This window comes from Dromiciops gliroides, chromosome 1 (genome assembly GCF_019393635.1).
Source record: "Dromiciops gliroides isolate mDroGli1 chromosome 1, mDroGli1.pri, whole genome shotgun sequence".
Taxonomy (NCBI): Eukaryota; Metazoa; Chordata; class Mammalia; order Microbiotheria; family Microbiotheriidae; genus Dromiciops; species Dromiciops gliroides.
The window spans coordinates 33,346,763-33,362,886 of NC_057861.1; the positions used below are offsets into that span (position 1 = coordinate 33,346,763).

Here is a 16,124-nt window from a genome sequence, read left to right on the forward strand (position 1 = left end):
CAGTGAAAACGCCTGGACTCTCAGGTGTGAGAGACGGCAAGAAAGCAGCGTGGCTGGATCACAGAATTCCTGCAGGGCAGGGAGGGATGAGAAGAGTGGGCAGGTGGGAGGGGTCTTTTAATGGAGCCCTCAAACAGAGGGCTTCCTATCTGATCCTGGGGAGAGCAGGGAGACTTGGGAGTCAGCCCGCTTGGAGGGGTGGTGACGAGCTCCAACTTGCTCTTTATGAAGATTTTTCACAGCTTAGTGGAAAATGTACTGGGGTGGGGAGAGACTTAAGGCAGAGACACCAGCCAGCAGCCTGTGCAATCATTGACGCTTTGGGTGATGAGGGCTTATACCAAGATGGTGGCAGTGTCAGGGAGAGAGATGTCACTATGACCGAATCGACCAGACTTGGCCACAGACTGGAGATGAGGGGTAAGAGAGTGAGGAGGCCAGGATGCTAACTGGACTGGAAGTCTTGCTGACTGTAAGGATGGCTGGTGGTGACTTTGACAGTAGTGGGAAAGACAGGAAGAAGTTAGAAGTTACAAATAGGTAAATTTTGGCTTGACCTCAGAAAAAATTCCTAACAAATAGAATTACTTCCAAGTGGCAGGTAGGTGGCACAGTAGATAGAGTATTGAGTCAGGAAGACCTGAGTTCAAATTTAACCTCAGACACTAGCTGTGTGACTCTGGGCAAGTCACTTAACCCTGTTTGCCTCAGTTTCCTCATCTGTAAAATGAGCTGGAGAAGGAAATGACAAACCACTCCAGTATCTTTGCCAAGAAAACCCCAAAGGGGGCCACAGAGTCGGGCATGACTAAAATGACTGAACCACAGATTGGAATGCCTCAGAAGGAAGTAGAAGCCTTTAAGGAAAGGCTGGGTGTCTATGTATCAGGAATACTTGTTCAGGTGCAGGTCATGCTCAATGGCCTCTGAGGAGCCTTCTAATTCTGAGACTAAGTGAACCTGGAGAATATAGCAAGCAATAAAAGGCATGCTTCCTGCCCTATGGCGCTCGGCACGGTGGGAGAGATGACTATTCCACATGCAACATTAGTGGTTTCTACAAAACAGGTCATGATTTGGTGCTAAGTGAAGTGTAGTCAGAGGGGACTTGGCTTTGATTCCTGGGAAAAATTTTAGAAAGGATTATTAAAGAGAAGGATGGTAAATATCTGGAAAAGGAAAGGGCGATCCAAAGAGCCAGCATGGTTCATCAAGAACAGGTCATGACACAGGAATCTCACTTCCTTTTTGGATGGGGTTATTAAACTAGTGGATGAGAGCAATGCTCTGGATAAAGCTTACCTAGTTTTTAGCAGAGTTTTAAAAAAAGTATCTCATGCCATTCTTAGAGAGATGGATTAGGTGATAACACAGAAGAATTCAGAACCAGCAGGATGGCTGGACACAAAGAATAATTTATTAATGGTTCCCTGTCAACATGGTGAGATGTCTCCTGCCAGGAGATCCCCGAGGGATCTCCTTAACTTTGTGCAGTTGCACATTTTTTTTCTTTTGCCAGTGACTCAGATAAAGGCATAGATAGCCTGTTATCTAATTCATAGATCTTAGGGGAGATCTCAGAGGGAGAGTAAACACAATGGATGCTAACGGTCTGGATCCCAAAGGCTCCTGATAGGCTCACGTACTGGGCTGAATCTAAAAAGATGAAATTCTATGGGGATCAATGTAAAAATCTTCTACAAAAAACCAACTACACAAGTCTGATAGGGAGGGTCTGGGGGTTTTTGTGTACTCTAAGTCTCCTATAAGTTAGCAGTCCAAAGAGTGGACCTAGTCTTGAGCTGCATTAGGAAGGTCGCCAGCTGCAGGAAGTATGCCTGCACTCTGCCCTTATCAGACCTCTTCTAAGGTGTTGAATTCAGTTCTGGGCACTGGGGTTTAAAGAGCACATTGATAAATTGGAGAGCATGCAGAAGGCAAACAGGATGGCAAAGAATCTTGAGTTCATGACACAGAAAATCAGTTAAAGGAACTAAGTATGTTTACACAGGATAAGAAGGAGACATGATAAGTGTCTTTGAAGGGCTCTCATAAAAAGAATGGCAGGAGTGGATAGAGCACTGGGTCTGGAGTCAGGAAGAGCTGAGTTCAAATCTGGCCTCAGACACTTACTAGCTATATGACCCTGGGAAAGTCACTTCACCCCGTTTGCCTCAGTTTCCTCATCTGTCAAATGAGTGGGAGAAGGAAATGGCAAACCACTCCAGTATTTTTGCCAAGAAAACCCGAACGGGGTTACCAAAAATCAGACAACAACAACAACAATAACAACAACAAAATAATAGCTAACATTTCTATAACACTTTAAGATTTGCAAAGTGCTTTGCAAATATTATTTCATATTGAATCTCACAACTTTGGGAGGTAGATGCTTTTTATTAATGGGGACATTTTATACATGAGAAAACAGAGGCAGACAGAAGTTAAATGACTTGTCTAGGGTCACACAAGTGGGAAGATTTAAACAATTTTTCCTAAGTGCAACACTATCCACTGTACCACTTAGGTGCTTCCTAATGGAGGAGGGAATAGACTTGTTTTGATTTTGGAGGGTAGACCCTGAAATAACTGGTGGCAAATTTAGACTTGATCTCAGGAAAAACTTCCCACCAATTTGAGCTGTCTCCATGGTTTGCCTTGAGAAGTGCTAGATCCCACCTCCCGGGAGGGCTCTTGGCAGACTATGGATATCACTTGTTGGGTATGTTCCAGGGGGATTCACAATAATCCTGTGGAGGGGGCTGGTCCTTGTAGTATTACTATCACTATTTTACAACTCAGGAAGGCGAGATTCAGAGAGGGAAAGTAACTCCCCCAAGTCACACAGCCACCAAGTGTTGGATGCAGGACTGGAGAGAGGCTCCAAGCCTGCATTCTATCTATTGGATCATGTAAGCTGGCCTTGAAGGATGGATAAGAGATGAATTGGCAGGTAAAGGGAAGGCATTCAAGGTGACGGAAAGAACTGCAACTACGGAAGGGAATGGCACTAAATACAGAGGTGGAAGGAGTGGAGAATAAAAGTTTATGGGGGCTGAAGAAGCTTTTCACGTTGATGTGGTCAAGAAATAGGAAGCCAGTGAAAGCTTTTGAGCAAGGGAGTCTCATCATGAGAGCAGGGTGGAGGAAATACTAGTGTGACCACAGAACGAAGGCTGGATGGAAGGATGAATGTACCCTGCTTATGGCCAATGCATCCTTTAAAAAACAGAACAAAGACCGAAGCTCAGATTCAGCTAAAAATACAGTGCCTCTCCCCAATTCTGCCCCCACACAAAGTTCTGGCGGCCTACAGACACATACTTGAGTGCTAAAAATAAGGAATTAGCCCATTTAAATACAACAAAACCCCATATGCCCTGGTTCTTAACATTTTAGGTTCAGATCTACATGAACAACATGCGAAGGCTTCTTTCCAGAGCCCCCTTTGAAAGAGGAGATATCAGTCATCATTTAGCTAATTTGGGTCAGAGCATGGTGCCAATGAGACCAGGGTCTCTGAGCAAACAATCATATACTGTGCAGATACAGTTAGTCTGGGGCCACAGAATGGACCCTGACCCCGATGGTCCATTTTACCAGTGTACGGCTTCCTTCAAAGGGCATACAGGGTGAAAGTCACCTTAGTTTGGGGCTTCAAGGATCCGTGATTTTGTCAATGAGCATAGTCCTTCCACCACCAGCGTCTACAAACCTTCTACAACTTGCAAAAATAGTCTATGAGAGTTACTGGGACTGAAAACTCCACCCCCCCCCCCCCACCAGTAAAAGGTGAAGAGAAGGTGAACCTCGTGGAACTCAGACAACAGCCAGTATGATCCATTGCTGGTAGTATACAGGAAACTGTTCCAGCTTGGAAATTACTCTAAAAGTTTACAGTCTTGCTGGCTGAGCCCTTGAGAATCCACAGAAGGTGTCAGAGTGAGACTTCACTGGAATGGAAAGAAACTTCAAGCAACTGTTACTGATGGTGAGTAAGAGCCTCGTCTTTGCCATGCAGGCCAGGGCCTTCTCAATCAGACATTTATAACAGGCCTGCCTGGGATATGTCAGCTAATTGCGCTAAGCACTGGGGAGACTGTCCCTTACCGTCAAGGAGATGACATTCTGTCAGACAAGGTTTATTATTTCTAAGTCATCTTTTCCATGAGGGTTAACTATATTCCACACCCGATACAGTTTCTTCCACAGACAAAAAGCTTTACTTAAACTTCGCCTTTTCAGGAATAAATAAAAACTGACATTTACATACAAGGCTTTAAGTTTTGCAAAATCCCACATGCAAAACTCATTTGAACTCCAGAACAACCCTGAGAGTACTCTTTATTAACCTCATTTGACAGATGAGGAAACTGAGCCTTCAAGAAGTGAAGTGACGTATTTAGGGTCTCAGAGGGAGTGAAGATCTGGGCTGACCCTCCTGACTTCCACTTCAGCCCCTCATCCCCACGACATGCTTCCCTTACATAACACTGACCTCCGTTCCCGCATACCCAGCTCTATCACATAGAAGCAATTTGTTTCATCAGAAATTTCTACTTATTTATAAAAACACTGTTGAGGGGGCAGCTAGGTGGTGCAGTGGATAAAGCACTGGACCTGGATTCATGAGGACCTGAGTTCAAATCAGGCCTCACACACTTGACACTTAACTAGCTGTGTGACCCTGGGCAAGTCACTTAACCCTCACTGCCCCACCAAACCAAACCAAACCAAACCAAAACCAAAAACAAATGTTGATATGTTATAAAATCTCCCTGTTTTTTAGAAGAGGCTTTCTATCACAGGAGTGATTTCATGATAAGAATCCAGACATAAAGAGCTATAATAAGAAGATATAACAATTGGGGGGTGCGGGGAGCATAAAATGAGACCCCTTATCAATCTCTTGGAAGGAATTGTTGGTTAAGAAAGCTACTTAATTGTTGGTTAAGAGAATCTACTGACTTTCACTATCTGTTGACCCAAACAGAATGAACCACAAATTTCATTTTAAGAAACAAAGTCCTTGGTTTGGATCTCAGCAAACATTCTGTATCTCATCTTTGCATCCTTACTTAACAGGTAGATAACTTCGGGGGCCAGGATTTTGGGTTTTTCTTTTTTTGTGGGGGCGGGGGTTCCTCCTAGGCACAGGAGAATCTCGACAGCAGCACATGAATGAATGAATGGAGGGTGCACGGTGGCACCCTCTGGTGCTGGGATGGAGGAAATTGGTTCACTAAAATCAATTCCACAACCACTCCAAAATTTCAGCTGCAAGTAGATATACCCCCATTTGTAACTGATCTTCTTGCAAATGGATTTCATTAAGTAAATTTCAGATCATATAAAAAATCTGGAAAAAATGCTTTGTTATAGCAAAGGAATAACTAACTTTAAAGAGTCCTTAAAAGTGCCACTAAATTTGCTGTAAATGAACCGAGTTAATTTGATAATGGTCAGCGTTGTCAAAATTGGGAGAAAAATTCAAAATGAATGATATACAGGAGTAATTCTTTTGTAACACATCAAGGCTCCCCCCACCTCAGTTAAAGGATATAATGACAAGAGCTAGTTTCGAAGAGAAGTATCTCTGTCATTCAGATTGGCCCACACCTCCATGGGGGACTGCAGGAGGTTGGGATGACATCTCATGAGGTGTCTTAGATTTTGGTTTATAGCACTTCAGAATCTGAGAATGCTATGCTCAATTACAATACAGCCTATTGTAGACACAACATTGTTTTATTTCTGTTTTTCCAATGTTACATACATACATAAAGTTTATAGAATGATAAAATTATATATGAAATATATAAGCCCATCAAAAAGAATATACAAGCCTGGAAGCATTATTCCACATAGGGGTCAGATAAAATAAAAGTTTGGCTAAAGCAAATATATAAAGTCCCAAATGATCTGGAACTAGCAAAGTCAGACAACTTCAACAGCGTTTTCTCATTTAAAAAAAATCAATGCCAAGTAAAGCAGGTTATTATTTTTATTGTGCAAAAGAAATTACTACATAATAAAACAACGTTCATAATAAATAAATGACCCAAACAAGTCTCTTAAAAAGAGCAAAATCAGCTATCAGTTAGTTGTGCAAAGTAAAAAAGCTTAGGTTGTATTAAGAAATCTGCATTTACCAACAAAACAAGTATGGCTATGATTATAGTGCAAGAGCGTTTGTTGGTTTTTTTTTTTCCTGGGGAATTATTGCTTCTTTTCAGATCAGCTAGGGAATTCACCCTTAAACTTGGATGCCATCGCAGTAAGAAATACTTTTGAAGCCAACCATTAGACAAAAGGGGCCAAGTGAGATGTCATTTAGTAAATCGATCTACCAGTTAGTTCATCTCGCAGATGACTAACAGCCCTCCGTCAAGCAAGAAGCTGGATTACATGTTCCTCTCATCTCCCAGAGCGGAGGGTATCCTATACCACACAAGGTTCACAGGCATGCCACAAGGGATACTCACCCTAAAGGGGGATAGTGCAACTTGCCAAGAGGGTTCTAATCTCCACGGCGGTGTTGAAACGCATTAGAAAGATGAAATGGAGCGAGGCCTCCTCCCTGCAGTAACAAGCACCCTCGGAGGCACATTTTGCCACAAATATTTTCCCTCCTAGACAAAGAGAGCCAGATTGTTGGCAGCTCCTCACGTACCTGCAATGCGGATCGCAGCCCTCCTGACAAACCCACCCCAAGAGCCGGGCCAGCTCTGTAGGGTTCTCTTCCCCCACCCACATCACTGGCTCGGCTCCTCCGGCACCTTGGGCCACACCTGGAGACTGGGCAGCGGCCCATCGGAACCACCGCGGCCCCGCGCTCAGCTGTGGCCCACGCAGACCTCCGGGGCTCTTTAAATGGCACCAAACCTCCCTGGATGGGAAACGCGGCAGCCCCGAGTGACCCCCGCCTGCCCGCCCTGCCCCGAAAGAGCTGACGTTCATGTCTCCTCCTGACTCGCCCCACGCTGGGGCTAAGACCAGCCCCCCAAAACAGAGAGGTTCGTTTGGGGCTCAAAGATGACCCGACTTATTGCTCCGCACTTCTCAGCCCCTTCTACCTGCGGCTGGGCAAGGCAGAACTGAATCATCCCTCGCCTCCCAGAGGGGCTGAAAAAGCATCGAGGCAGGCATGGTGCTGGGGGGGGGCAATTACCTTGGCTCCTGGTACCCAAATGCCCCACCACTCACCCGCATTCTGCAAGAAGGAAGGGGGATTGGAAAGGGGGTCAGCTGAGAGGGGCTCATGGGACAGCAAGAGCTTCTCCCATTTTGTTTGCTAACAACTTTGCCCTCCCCATCAGGCTCACCTGAGGTGGAGATGTCCTCGGTCCTTTAGGCGGATCCCCCCCTTCTCTCACTCCTCCTCTTCCTCCTCTCCTGCAGCTGCTGGGGCAGGTGGCCCATGGGCAGGGCAGGGGAAGGGAGAGGAGGAAAGAGGAGAGGAGAGGAGGGGAGGGGAAGGGAAGGCTGGGCTGGGCTCTGCCTTCTCCCCCTCCCCTTTCTCTGGTCCTCAGAGGTCAGTCTGTGCAGCCAGAGCTCATCTCCCAGAGCTACCAGCCCAAATAAAGCAATGCACCCTGGGAGTGGGAAGATGATGGGGGGGAGGGTGGAACTTGGGGAGAAGAAGGGAGGGACAGACTGGCGGAGAAGAGGGAGAGAAGGAAGAGAAGATGAAGTAGGGCTGAGGAGGTGGGACCCAGAAAAGGGGTGGAGATGAGAGGGGAGGAGAAGGAGGTGGTAGAAAAGGAGATGGGTGAAGACAAGGAAAGAGGAGGGATGGGAGGGTGGGGAGGGCGGGGAGACAGGCTTGGCTAAGTGCTCAGAAGGCAGGAGCCAGAAGAAGGTAGGGGCAGGAATAGGATGGGAGAAATGGAAAAGAAGGGCAGTAGAAAGAATGGAGCAGAGATGAGGAAGGGGAAGGACCACGGGCAGATGGGAGGAATCCTAGAATCTGAGCTGAAAAAGATGACAGTGGTTAGCTAGTTTATCCCCTGCCTGAAGCATGACTGTCCTCTACAATGGTCTGTCAAGTGTTTGGGAGATTAGAGGTAGAGGAAGGAGGGGGGGGAAGGAAGGGAGGGAGGGAGAGAGGGGGGAGGCAAGGGAAGGAGAGAGGGAGGGGTCGAGAGAGAGGGAGGGAGGGAGGGAGGGGGAAGGAGATGGGGAGAGAGAAGGGGAGGGAGGGAGAGAGAGAGAGGTAAGAGGAAGAGGACAGATGGAGGGACAAGATGGGAGAAGAAGGGCACAGGTGATCTTGAGATGGTTGTGAGGAAGAGGGCACAGGATGGACAGAAAGTGGGAAGAGGAGAGAGACACAAGGAGAGCCAGAGGAGATGGTGATAACAGAAGGTGGATGAGAAGATGACCAGGAATGGGGACTTCAGGGTCGGTGGGAAGACGGAAGGGTAATGGGGGAGAAGGGTCCAGTCTGTGGGATGCAGTGGAAAAGGGACTTGGCTTAGAAGTTAGAGGAAGTAGGGGCAGCTAGGTGGCAAAGTGGATAAAGCACCAGCCCTGGATTCAGGACCTGAATTCAAATCTAGCCTCAGACCCTTGACACTTACTAGCTGTGTGACCCTGGGCAAGTCACTTAACCCTCATTGCCCCCCCTCCCAAAAGAAGTTAGAGGAATTGGCTTTGAATCGCTCACCCCAGTACTGAGTTACCACCATGGGTGACCCTAGCCAGATTACTAAACCCCACCCCTGAATTGTAAAGTAAGGCAGTCCTCCCCAAAGTGTCCCTTACAAATCCACGGAGGGCGCTTGGAGGAATCCAACAGGGTTAGGCAAAGGATGGACAAAGAGGAAGACTTGAGGAGGGAGAGGGAGAGAAGAGATGAAGAGTGGGAGGAAGAAGTGGACACAGATTTTACAATCTATATATAGACTGAAAGTGAGAAGGCCCCTCCGAGGTCATTTGCTCAAACCCCATCATTTTATAGCCATGAATGAAGGAGAGGCAGAGGAAGGTGGGAGGAGCTTCTGAATAGGGAATAATAATAGCTAACATTTATATATCACCTACTATGTGCCAGCTTTATAATTATTGTGCCAGTTTTACAGTTTTATGCTAAGCATGTAATGATCATTTCACTTGGCCCTTACAACTCTTCAAGATTAAGTACCGTTCTTACCCCCATTTAACAGATGAGGTTAAGTGACTTGCCCAGGGTCTCACTGCTAGTGTGTATCAGAGGCTGGGTTTGAACTCAGGGCTGATTCTAGGTTCAGTGCTGCTCTTGAAGGCCTGAGGTGAGCTTGGAGGAAGGCAGGGGTGTGCTGGAGTTAGTTTGAATCTCTCAATTTTCGGTGTGAACATTTACACCTCAGAAATGGGCAAAGTCTACAAATCAGCAGATAATTTATCATTTTGTTGGCTGTCTAGAACAAAGATAATCATGGTGAAAATGTTAATAATGTAGATCAATTTAAAAGTGTGTCCTGCTTGCATTTTTCCTTCTTGAGTGCAGATTGCCACATGTAGGTCATAAGAAGTGAGTGGGGATAGATCTTGGGTGAAGAAGAGCACAAGACAGGAAGGAGGAATACAGGGTAAAGAGAAGAAAATGAGATAGGGAAGAAAGACCGGGAGAAGGGAGAGATCATAGACTGGGGCAAGGGTGAAAAGAAAGAGGGGACAGGGAGGAAGCAGAGGAGGAGAGGGAGGAGGGATATGAGAGAAGAGAGGAAGGGGAGGAGGGATAAGGAGAAGGGAGATGGAAGGATGGGGAGGAAGGATAGAGGGAGGAAGGCTACAGGAGGAAAGAAGGTATAGAGGAAAAGGGGAGGAGGAAGAATCCAGGAGGAGGGATAGAAAAGGGGAGCTGAATAGAGGGAAGGGAAAGGAAGAGAATTGGGGAGAAGACAGGAGGGGGAGGAGGATGGAGGAAGGGAAGGGAGGAGGGATAGAAGGGAGGGCAAAGTAGAGGGGAGAAGACGGGGAAGGGGAGGAGAGAGAAGGGGGAGGAGAAAATAGAGGGGGAAAGCTAAAGTAAGGGAGGGAAGTGGGGAATAGAGGCGAGGGGGGAAGGCGGGGAGAAAGGAGGAGGGGAAGGGGGAAGACAGGGGGAGGGGGCGGGACGAGAATCCAAAACTGCTGATGGGCGTCGCCTGGGCGGGGCAGACTGGAGCAGCTCGGTCGGGGTCTCCCTCCCAATGAAGTGGGGTCTTCCCTTCCCCTTCCTCCCCTCCCCTGACCCCTCCCCCGGCTCCCTGGCGCCAGCCCGGCGGGGGCTTAGCGCCCATACTCACTCAGTAGGGGGCGGCGGAGCTCCCCGTTTTGAGGGGGAGGGGAGGGAAGGGGAGGAGGGGCCGGCCGGTGGGACGCAGGCGCAGAGCTCAGGTGAGACCGCACTGCGGTTGCCTGGGCAACGCAGTCTGAGCCGGCGGGGGAGGGGGGACTCGAGAGAGCTCACCCTGGGGGGAGGGTCGCGCGCCTGTATGTAAGTAGCGGGCTGTAGTTGTGCGCGCCGCCGCCGCCTGGGCGGAGCGGGGAAGGGAAGGAGCGCGCTGAGCCGGAGTGAACGGCAGAGGGTGGAGAGAGGCGGGGCAAGAGGGAAGGGAGCGCGTGTGCGCGTGTGCGCGTGCGCCCTCCTCCCCGCACCAGGTGGAAACCCGGGCGCGCGACGGAGGCCCGGGGCGCAGGCACCTGCTGCGGGCGGTCGCGCGTACGTACGGCGCGCTGGCGGCGCCTGTTCCTCAGAGCCTGGGCGAGAGGTGGATGTTCCGGGTCTCCATCCCGACTTAGTTTCTGACAGAAAAAAAAAAAGTCAAGCCGACAAGCGTTTGTTAAGCGCTTACTGTGTGTCCGACTCTGTACTAAGCGCCGGAGATATGAAGAGGCGCCCTTCAGCACCGCCCCCCCCCCCCAACCCAGCCTGCCTTGTTTTCTGAATGGATTTTTTTCATCTGAATGGATTCTTTTTTTTTTTTTTTGCTTTTCCCGAATAGGAATGCCCGAGTCAGAAGAAAATTCCTTTAAAATCCCAGTTAAATCCTTAATCCTGAAAAGCCTTTAAAACGCTGGAGCGCCGCCTTTGTCCTAGAATCTCACCGTAGGGGGAAGGGGGAGGGGGGAAAAAACACCTCAGGTCAACCCTGACCTCAACTGAAAGACCTGCACCGGACTCCCTAAGAGAAGGTGTCCAGCCTCTGCTGAGGGACCTCCGGGGCAGGGGGACGGTCTTCTTGGTCAGCATGGCCACCTGCACAGCTGGGGGTCCGGTGGATAGACTCTGGGGTCGCTTAAACTCTCCCAGCCTCAGTTTCCTCAACTGTAAAATGGGGACAATGCTAGCACTTACCGTGAGGATCTAACGAAATAACACGTGAAAACAGAACAACAAAAAATAAAGAGAACGTGAAAGCTACTTTGCAAGCCTTAATGCATTACATAAAATCTTATTCTCACAACAATTTTCACCCATTTGTTGAGTCAGTTGATAAACATTTATTAGGTGCCTACTGTACTCCCAGCGCTGGGGATACAAAAAGAAGCAAAAGGCAGTATCTGCCCTCACAATCTAAGGGATTCAATCCAGTCTATTGCCCTTAGTTCTGCAGTCTCTAATGTGACATTGAGAGTAAACCTTCCCGTCCTTCGGCCACTTCTCCTATTACTTGATCTGGAGTCCTCTGTCCATCTCGGACACAGTCCCGTTTATTTATGTCTTTCCTATAACGGAGCGGCCGGGCCGAACAGAAGCTCCGCAGGAGGTGTGAGCAAGACCGGGTACACACATAGCAGGATTATCCCGTCCCGGGTCCCGGACAATGGGATGCCTCGATTCAGCTCAGGATCGCCCAGGGGTTCTGCCCGCTGCTCTATCCTGTTAGCTGACACGCCATCCCCTCTGAGCATCTCTCTTCCCTCTCTACTCTCCTCCTCCTCTCAGGCTCCGTCTTCTCTGTGCCTAGCTCCGGCTTCAATTCCCTTAGTCACTTTTGCTCTGCTGTTTCCTAAGTGTTGAGTAGTTCTGCCTGCTCAGTTTTGCCGGTTAACCTTGTCCTGGAGTCAGGAAGACTCAAATCCAGCCCCACGCTTTTAACTAGCTGTATGGCCTCAGTCAAGTCACTTCGCCTCTGTTTGCCTCAGTTTCCTCAACTGTAAAATGGAGAAGATAATAATAGCATCTACCTCCTAGGGCTGTTGGGAGGATCAAATGAACCTGTATTTGTAAAAAAAAAAAAAAGTACTTAGCACATTTTTGTTGAGTCTTGTCCAACTCTTGGTGATCCCATTTGGGGTTTTCGGGGCAAAGATACTGGAGTGGTTTGCCATTTCCTTCTCCAGCTCATTAGACAAATGAGGAAACTGAGGCAAACAGAGTGGAGTGATTTGCTCAGGGTCACACAGCTAGTAAATGCTTGAGGATGGACTTCATGGATGTGAGCCTTCCCGATTCCAAGTCCAGGACTATCCACTGAGCCACCTAGCTGCCTGCTTGGCACATAGTAGGCAGTATATAAATGCTTATTCCCTTGCTTTGCCTCCCTTTCTCTCTCCTTCTGTCCTCATAGGGGTCGTTTCTCTCTGTGTCTTCAGAATTTCATTCTTCAGAGCTTCCATCCTTCTTGGGTCGACTTCCCTGGTAGAATTTTAAAGGAAGCTTTCTACTTATTGATTCCATTGCTCCTGGATGCTACCTACCTACCACGACCCTCTGGGGACCAGATCTCCCCCTCTGAACACTTTGCCTGCCCCTCTGAGTGTTGCTCCTGCTCTCTTAGAGGCAGCTCAGTGGATGGAGAATAGGGTTGCTGGAGTGGGAGTCAGGAAGACCTGAGTTTGAATCCTGCCTCAAACACTTAGTGACCCTAGTGGTCACTTTACCACTCAGCCTTTATTTCTTCATATACAAAATAGGGATACTAATAGTATCTAATTCACAGAATTGCAAGCATCCCAGAGCACTTTGCCAGCCTTAAAGACCTATATACATGCTAGTCATTAATAACAATAGTAGTTATGATGGTGGTGGTGATGACAATGTCTTCCATCATCTGGGGAATCAGGAATAAAGGTCGGGAGGACTGACCAGTAGCCAGACAGGCAGTCTCCCTGCAGGCCTAGGAGAACTAAGCAGTCCTGATCTGGCTGCCTCATTGGCTTCTGTGTGTTTCCATTTGGAGCTATTCCACATGAAATATTGATATGGAAGGTGGAAGGGGTTGGGGGAGGCAAGGGTGGTGTTTGTGTTCCATTGCTGCTGCTGACTAATGACTGGGATGAATGTTGGACTGGGAGAGGGGAGCCGGAGGAGGCAGGGCCTCTATTTAGAGAGTTTTATTGTTGAACCAAAGTAGAAAGTGGAGGAGGAGGGGTGGCAGAGAGGCTTTTAAAGCCTGTTCTTTGGATTCCTTCCAAGTGGCTCCCAGGAGATAGTGGTAATCATCAGTGTTATATGATCTGGGAGCTTTGTTGTGCTTTTAAGATGCATCGCTGTATGATTTTTTTTTTATAGTGCTTTCCATCCCAATGGAATCCAAACAAATATAGAGGGCGAGTCTCCTAGGGGGCTGGTCAAGGTTAACTCCTCATGAACCAGGCTAACGAGGTTGTAGGAGGAATACTTTGTTAGGGCATTGGAGGTATGCCACTCTTCTTTATCTGTATCCCTTGGCCCATTGGACCACATTAAAGATGCTTCGTTAGTTCCAGTTCATACATCTTGGGCTCCATCCTTGGCTGGCTTTTTAAAAGCTAGCTAGCTGGACCACAATTGAGAGACTCAGAGAAGAGAGTGCCTATAGAAAGTCAGGCTCAGTTCCCTAGAAGCCTCTGCCAGCATTTGTGGGGCCCCTTCGGGGAACCACACAGCCTCAGGAGAGGAGGATCCTTGCGGCCACAGAGCGAGGGAGATATTGGCAATGCCAGAACAAAGTCCTTTCTTGAAGCTGAGAAAGCTAAGGCAATGTGGGCTGCATTAGGAAAGGGATGGTGACTGGGAGGTCATGGTCCCACCGCACTGCAGTGATTGGAACAATTGGCAGTACTCTGTTCCTCTTTGGACCCCATGTTTTAGGAAGGGTATTTGTAAGCTGTAAAGTATCTAGATGAAGATGACTAGGCTAGAGAAGGGTCTTCACAAGAAACTGGAAATGTTTAGCCTGGAGAAGAGACAATAGAGGGGAGAAAATGATAATAGCCAGCCTATATTTGAAAGACTATCATGCTGTGAGGGTTTACTCATTAAAAAAAAATTAAATTGATTTTTGTTTTGTATGACTACACATGTATAATTTATATTGAATTGCTTAAATTCTTAAGGGTGGGTGAGGAGGGAAGAAGAGAATTTAGAACACAAAGTTTTAAAAATTGCTGTTAAAATTTGTTTTTACATGTAATTTAGGGGAAATTATTAATAAATTTTAAATTAATTAAAATATATATATTTATTTAGAATTTTATTTCCCCCCCAGCTACATGTAAAAACAATTTTAACATCCATTTATAAAACTTTGTGGTCCAAATTCTCTTCCTCCCTCTTCACCCGACCCCCCAGGAATGCAAGCATTTCAATTTAAGTTATACATGCATAGTCATGCGAAACATTTCCACATTATTTGGGTTGTGAAAGAAAACAGACAAAAGAAAAACTTAAGAAAAATAAACCAAAAAGTATACTTCAACCTGTATTCGGACACCATCAGTTCTTTCTCTGCAGATGGATTGCATTTTTCGTAAGTCCTTCAGAGTCGTTTTGGATCCTTGCATTGCTGAGAATAGCCAAGTCATTCACAGCTGATCATCTTACAATATTGCTGTTACTTTGTATACCGTACATCTCACTTTGAATCAGCTCATGTAAGTCTTTCCAGGTTTTTCTGAGAGCATACTGCTCATAATTTCACTGTTACTATTGCTAACTGAAGTTCCCTCCTTCCTACTCCCTCCCCGTGTCATTTACTCTATTCTCTATCTCTGTTCACCCTTTCCCTCCTCAATGGTGTTTTGCTTCTTACTGCCCCTTCCCCATCTGCCCTCCCTTATCCCCTTTCTCTCCTCATTATTTGAAGGTATTTGGAGGAGTCTTGGGGAGAGCTCAGGAAAATCACTGCCTTTCTTCTGTCATCTTAGCTCCAGTTTACTCATGTTTTATTGGACTCAGAGGGCAGAGCTATGAACAGTGGGAAGTTACAAGGAGGCATATTTAGATTTGTTTTTTAATCATAAAAGTATTTTATTATTTTCCAGTTACATGTAAAGATAGTTTTCAACATTTGTTTTCATAGAATTTTTAGTTCTCCCTCCCTCCCTTCTCTCCCCCTCCCCCAAGACGAAAAGCAATCTGATATAGGTTATATATGTACAATCACATTAAATATATTTCTGTATTAGTCATATTGTGAAAGAGGAAGCAGAACACAAGGGAAAATCTCAAAAAGAGAAAAAAACAGCCAAAAAGTATAAACAATATGATTCAATCTGCATTCAGAATCCACAATTCTATTTTCTGGATGTGGAGAACATTTTCTAACATGTGTTCTTTGAAATTGTTTTGGATCATTGCACTACTGAGAAGAGCCAAGTCTATCACCATTGTTCCTCACAAAATGTTGTTGATACTGTGTACAACGTTCTCCTGGTTCTGTTTATCTCACTCAGCATCAGTTCATGTAAGTCCTTCCAAGTTTCTCTGAAATCCTCCTGCTTATTGTTTCTTACAGTACAATAGTATTCCATTACATTCATATACCACAACTTGTTTAGCCATTCCCCAGTTGATGGCATTCCCTCGATTTCCAATTCTTTGCCACCACAAAGAGAGCTGCTATAAATATTTTTGTACATGTGGGTCCCCTTCCCTCCTCCAGGATTTTTTTTTGGATACAGACCTAGCAGTGGTATTACTGGGTCAAAGGGTATGTACAGTCCCATAGCCCTTTGGGCATAGTTCCAAATAGCTCTCCAGAACGGTTGGATCGGTTCACAGCTCCACCAACAATGCATTAGTGTTCCAATTTTTCCACAGCTTCTCCAACATTTATTATTTTCCTTTTTTTTCCATATTAGCCAATCTTATGGGTGTGGGGTCATATTTAGGTTTGATGTAAGGAGAAACTTCCTAAAAACTATCCAAAAGTGCAATGGGATACCTTGAG

General features: G+C 46.6%; 1 protein-coding gene across 3 annotated transcripts in view; it reads right to left on the reverse strand.

Moving 5' to 3' along the window:
- CCDC92 (coiled-coil domain containing 92) overlaps positions 1-10,482 on the reverse strand; it is a 46,397-nt gene extending 35,915 nt beyond the window's left edge. The window contains exons 1-2 of one of the 3 annotated variants that reach the window (XM_043978038.1): positions 10,272-10,482; positions 6,486-6,632 (exon numbers count right to left, since the gene is read on the reverse strand). The gene's annotated coding sequence lies outside the window, so the exon portion shown is untranslated. Of the gene's footprint in view, positions 1-6,485; positions 6,633-7,325; positions 7,785-10,271 lie in introns of those variants that run through there. The other 2 variants (XM_043978037.1, XM_043978039.1) reach the window with 2 other exon arrangements.
- Between the last annotated feature and the right edge of the window lie 5,642 nt (positions 10,483-16,124).